Source organism: Erinaceus europaeus, chromosome 12, assembly GCF_950295315.1.
Source record: "Erinaceus europaeus chromosome 12, mEriEur2.1, whole genome shotgun sequence".
Classification (NCBI taxonomy): domain Eukaryota; kingdom Metazoa; phylum Chordata; class Mammalia; order Eulipotyphla; family Erinaceidae; genus Erinaceus; species Erinaceus europaeus.
In genome coordinates this window covers 56,282,390-56,288,389 of record NC_080173.1, presented here as the reverse complement: position 1 = coordinate 56,288,389, position 6,000 = coordinate 56,282,390, and the positions used below count along the sequence as shown (strand labels likewise).

The 6,000-nt window shown below is 40.9% G+C and overlaps 1 long non-coding RNA gene across 1 annotated transcript; it reads right to left on the bottom strand.

Moving 5' to 3' along the window:
• Positions 1-589: 589 nt before the first annotated feature.
• Positions 590-5,028, bottom strand: LOC132541730 (uncharacterized). The gene is made up of 3 exons (XR_009552827.1): positions 4,874-5,028; positions 1,355-1,421; positions 590-723 (listed from the first exon to the last, which is right to left on the bottom strand). It is a non-coding gene; the product is annotated as an uncharacterized LOC132541730 (long non-coding RNA).
• Between the last annotated feature and the right edge of the window lie 972 nt (positions 5,029-6,000).

The following is a 6,000-nucleotide window of genomic DNA, read 5'->3' as shown; positions in this document are numbered from 1 at the left end:
TTGGTATTCAACTCCTTTCTCTCTTTTCCTCTCTCTTTCTCTCTTCAGTTCTCTCTCTCTCTCTCTCTCTCTCTCTCTCTCTCTCTCTCTCTCCTTCTCTGGCTCTCTTTTATCTTCTTTTTTCTCTCTCATGTATCTACCTACCATCTATCTATCTATCTATCTATCTATCTATTTATATATATCTGGAAAAAAAGACCTGGGAGGCAACTCAGTGAAACTATCTAAACATAATAACTGGGATTCACTCCTTAATACCACATTAAATAAGAAGAAAATAATACAATATTAATAAACACAACTCTTTTTTCTAGTTTTTAAAAAAAATTTTATTTATAAAAAGGAAACATTGACAAAACCATAGGATAAGAGGGCAACAACTTATGTTTCTCTCAATCCTGGAACCTCTGGGGTGGGGCTCACTTTCCTGCATGATTCTCTCAAGTCAGGCCAAATGATATTGCATCCGCTGATCCCAACCTAATCAATGCAATGAGTACCATCTCAGCATGATTCACCTCAGACTGTGTCCAGAGATATCAGGCATGGATAGCCAATTCTTCACCCTCATTACTCCGGTGAGACCTTTCCTTTCATGGTATTCTCAAGTTCCATTCCAGGAGGTTCACTTCCTAACAAAGTCCCAAAACCTAGATATAGGCCAGGTCCTGTTAGGTAGAGCATATGTTCACATGTATCCATAAATTTTGGCAAAATCTATACCTGAAAGAAAAAATACACAATAGTCTGTAGTGAGTCAGTATCAAGTTCATAATGAAATAGTGTCCACTTAGATACCCTTCTTACCTACATTCTATTACATTTCTCTCACTCACTCCAAAGCTAACCTTAGCAAAGCAAGGATTGCAAAAGCTGAATAAGAGCAAGAGACTGGCATACTTTAATGATGACTCTTTAGTTATTATCAGGCCATTCCACCAGCTGGAGCCCTAATTGGGGGAATTCTAAGATTCCCAAACAGACTTGATGGGCCTAGACCTCAAATAAATCCCTCTCTCCATTGCTACTGGTCATTTCTATCAGGAAAAACAAAATAGACCCCTTTGTGGGCCCCAAAGGACATTGTCCTCAATTTGGATCAACAAAGGTAGAGAATGTTCCATCCTCCAAAGGGAGGATAGACTCTATGCTACACCTGAGGAACATGGGTCAATATTGGAGCTGCATGGAATGTTCCTACTCATGACCACAGAATGGGAGCTCAGATCTAGAGGGATGCAGAGGTCACACAGGCTGCTAAGCTAACTATAGGCCCCAGATCACATCAAATTGATGGGGTTTACAGTCAACAATATTTATACCCCTTTCCCATATTAGGGTGCTACTCTCTTACCTGATCCAGTTTTCAGGTCCATTTCCCAGCCATGACATCATCACCCCAGACAATAACTTGGATCCACCTGCATATCAGATTTCAGGATCAGGCAAAGAAAACAAACAAACAAACTAGCGTAGCCACAGGCCCTTTGGAATATAACTAAAATATGCCTATTAGCTATCTAATAATGGAGGACCCCCCAACTCTCCATCTGCATGATTCCAGCCTTTAGGTCCATGATTGTTGAACAATTTGTTTGGCTTTGTATGTTAATTCTCCCTTCAGCCACCAGGTTCCAGATGCTAGCATGATACAGACCAGACTTCCCTGGACAGTCAATCCCACCAATGTGTCCTGGAGCTCCACTTCCCCAAAACCCAACCCTACTATGGAAAGAGAGAGTCAGGCTGGGAGTATGGATCGACCAGTCAACACCCATGTTCAGCAGGGAAGCAATTACAGAAGCCAGACCTTCAACCTTCTGCATCCCACAATGACCTTGGGTCCAAACTCCCAGAGGGATAAGGAATAGGAAAGCTATCAGGAAAGGGGATGGGATATGGAGATCTGGTGGTGGGAATTGTGTGGAGTTGTACCTGTCTTATCCTATGGTTTTGCCAATGTTTCCTTTTTATAAATAAAAAAATTTTTTTTTAAATAGTACACAAGTCTGTTAATTTAACAATTTGAAAAAAAGAAAAAACTACAGAAAAGTGGCTACTAGGAGTTAAAAGAGGGAATTATGTTTAAGAAGTGACTAGGACCAAGCAGTAGCACACCTGGTAAAAAGAAGACCTGACTGGAGCCAGGCGGTGGTGCACATGGTTGAATACACGTTACATTGCGCAAGGTCCCAGGTTCAAGCCCCCTGGTCCCCACCTGCAGGGGGAAAGCTTCATGAGCAGTGAAGCAGGGCTACAGGTATCTCTTTGTCTCTCTCCCTCTCTTTCTTCCCCTCCCCTCTCAATTTCTGGATGTCTCTATCCAGTAAATAAATAAAGATAATAAGAAAAAAAATGTTTTAAAATACCTGAATAAGTTCAAGCCACTGGTCCCCATCTATAGCACAGGAAGCTTCACAGGCAGTGAAACTCTCTCTCTCTCTCTAACTTTCTCTATCTCTCCCTTCCTTCTCAGTTTCTTTGTGTCTCTATCTCTAACTCTCTAAATCTATTTCTTTGTCTTTAAATAAGTAAATAAATTAAATAAAAAAGCATTATAAAAAAATAAGTGACTGATGAAACAGTCCTACATTTCCATCAGTAATTCCACAAATTCATACATACATTAAAAGTCATAAAGTAGTATAGCCTTACAAAGTTATACTTACTATATATTAATTTTCAGAATTTATCAATATAAAAATTCAATATACATAAAACATAAAGTGTATATATTATAAGATTCTACATAATGTTTCTCTAATCTCTAGGGTTCCTCAAGGGTACAGTTGAGGTTAAGAGAGAGGGATGGACGAGCTTCCCACCTCCATTCAACCAAAATGTTCCACTCCCATCTTTCATGTACTTAGGTTTAAAAAATAAAAACTCTGGGGCAGGGTGGTGGTGCACCTGGTTGAGCACACATGCTAAAAAAATTTAAACTCTTCAAATTCATTTGAAGGGAAAAAAATTTGAATCACGGCTATAATAAAATTCAATAATGATTAACATTTATCAAGCATTTGCTTTGTGCCAGGCACTATAAAGATTTTTTTAATATCTTATTGCATAAAGACAAAGAGAAACTGAGAGGGAAAAGATACATAGATAGATAGATAGATAGATAGTAGAGATCTGAAGCACTACTTCATTGCCTGTGAAGCTTTTCACCTATAGGTGGGGACCAGGCGCTTTAACATGTGTTTAAACAGATGTGCCACTGCCCAGCCCCCCACAAAACACTTTTCTTATATGTATGATTTCATTCATTCCTCCATATAATCTCATGAGATATGAAATATCTTATTTTGGAGATGAGGAGCAATAAGAATTAGAGAAATTAGTTAACTTGCCTAGTCACCAGCTAATGAGTGGCAAAGCAGGGATTTGAACTGCAGCAATGACTTTTACACACCTACCATTAGGAGCATAATTTATCAACAGCCCCAGTACTGTGCTTTAAATTCATCACCAATTGTACACAAAGTGATGCATTCCCTGGACTGCACCATAACTTAATGAGTAGTGAGTGAGCAGAGTAAGGGTACTAGGGCAGCCCTGTTCCTGGGAGAGGCAGAACTCCTTTCATGGGTGCCTTTGACTTAAAATTCCCCACCGGTTGGGGCCAGGTGGTGGTGCACCTGGTTAAGTGCACACACTACAATGTACAAAGCCTTGGGTTCAAGCCCCTGGTCCCCACCTGCAGGGGGAAAGCTTCACAAGTGGTGAAGTAGAGCTGCAGGTGTCTCTCTGTCTCTCTCCTTCTCTGTCTCCTTCCCTCTCAATTTCTCTCTGTCTCTATCCAATAATAAATAAATAAAATTTAAAAGAAAAGAAAAAAAAATCTTATAAAAAAAAATTCCCCACCAGCCTGGCTAAATGTCTTCAGGCATATTCTCTCCCCTCCTTTCCTTGCTGCTCTTTCCTTCCTTCCTTCCTTCCTTCCTTCCTTCCTTCCTTCCTTCCTTCCTTCCTTCTCTTTATATCTCTTACAGAAGTCATACTAAACCACATAGCCTGATGGCTCCCCTACCCTTCCCCAGGCCCCTACTCACTTCCCTTCATCAGTGTTTCTCCCAGGTTATTCTCTTGCATTTCTAACTTGGTGTCTGCTTCTAGGAGAAAGAAGACTAGCACCTCTTACTTGAAAAGTAAAGTTTCTATAAGCTTTGCAACAGGAGAGAGATTTGTCTTAGAAATGATGGTCCCTGACACATATGAAAGAATTAAAGTATCTGGCAGAGGAATCTCCACTGGATTTTCCTCAGCTGGAATACATTAGATACTTAATACCTATGAATGAAGTAAAACTTGTATGATCACTAGTAAGGAGGGATTTGTGGAAGCTGTTTCTCCTTTGTATGAGGGGACAAAAAGGGGTACCAGGTGGTGGTACATTCACATTACAGTGTTAGGACCTGGGTTTAAGTCCCTGGCCCCCACCTGCAGGAAGAAAGCTTCACCAGTGGTGAAGAAGGTCTATAGGTATCTCTCTTCTCTTTCCCTCTATCTCCCTCTTCCCTCTCAATTTCTATCATATATATTTTTTAAATAGAAAGGGGAGCAGGCTAGGCTGTGACACACCAGTTTAAGCGCACATAATACCAAGTGCAAGGATCCTGGTTTGAACCCCCAGCTCCCCACCTGCTGGGGGAGGTTGTTTCACAAGTGATGAAGCAGGTCTGAAGGCGTCTTTCTCTCTCCCTGTTCCCCTCTCTCAATTTCTCTCTGTCCTATCCAAAAAAATTGAAAAAATGGCCACAGGAGCAGTGGATTTGTAGTGCAGGCACTGAGCCCCAGCGATACCCTAGAGGCAAAAAAAAATAGAAGGGGATAGAAAGCAGATGCCCACCAGGTATCTGGTAGTACCTACCTGTGTGTTCACAGACCACAGACCTGCCAGCTCCTTACTTCCTCCAAACACCTGGGCACACACAGATCTGACTGCTTCTTCTTACCCCTGTCACTTTTTTCTGCAAAAAATTGTTTTCATGCTGACATCCTCAGCTTGTCCTCATACCTTATGAAAGTCACTTCCACAGGCTGAAAATTCTCTCTGAAAGATTTACTCTCATAAAGTGCTGTGAATTGGATGCTGACCCAGAACTAACCAGAGGAATTTTTCAATACCCACTTTTATATATAACATTTGTAACCTTTCTCTTCTCATTGAAACTAGGTGATATTGATTGAGAAGAAATTTCAGGGCAATGTACAGGGGGCTTAATAGGGGGGAGCCTGTGGTAATCGTGGCTGCCCACAGTTCAATTAGGATTCCTAACCAAAAGGAGAAAATAAAATCAGAATCAATATTTTCAAGGCACGTAGTCCAAGAACTTCACAGTGATTTGAGCAGAAACTCCTTCAGCCACAGACAGCTCCAATTCCTAATATGGGTCTGTTTTTCCATCTTTTGTCAATGAGAAGACAAAAAAAAAAGGAAGGACTGAAATAGATGAACAGCATTTCCAAGAGAGAAATAAGAAATCCAACCCAGCAGCAGTGAAGAAGAAGTAACAGAACTAAAAACAAGCAGAGATTAAAATCAATCTCTTCTGTAACAATCAAGATCCAAATCTTCCCAGTAAATAGAGGTCAAGGATCCGTGTCTCCAAAGCTTGTGGGAAATTTATTAAACATCATATCTGGACACGTTCAGGAAATTTCTTTTTTTTTTAATTTTTGTTTGTAAAAAGGAAACATTGACAAAACCATAGGATAAGAGGGGTACAACTCCACACAATTCCCAACACCAGAACTCAGTCTCCCATCCCCTCCCCTGATAGCTTCCCTATTCTTTATCCCTCTGGGAGTATGGACCCAGGGTCATTATGGGGTGCAGAAGGTGGAAGGTCTGGCTTCTGTAATAGCTCCCCCGCTGAACATGGGCACTGACAGGTCAATCCATATTCTTAGCCTGCCTTCTCCTTAGTGGGCCGGGGCTCTGGGGAAGCAGGGCTCTAGGATACATTAGTAATTTATTAGCTTGCAAATTAGACA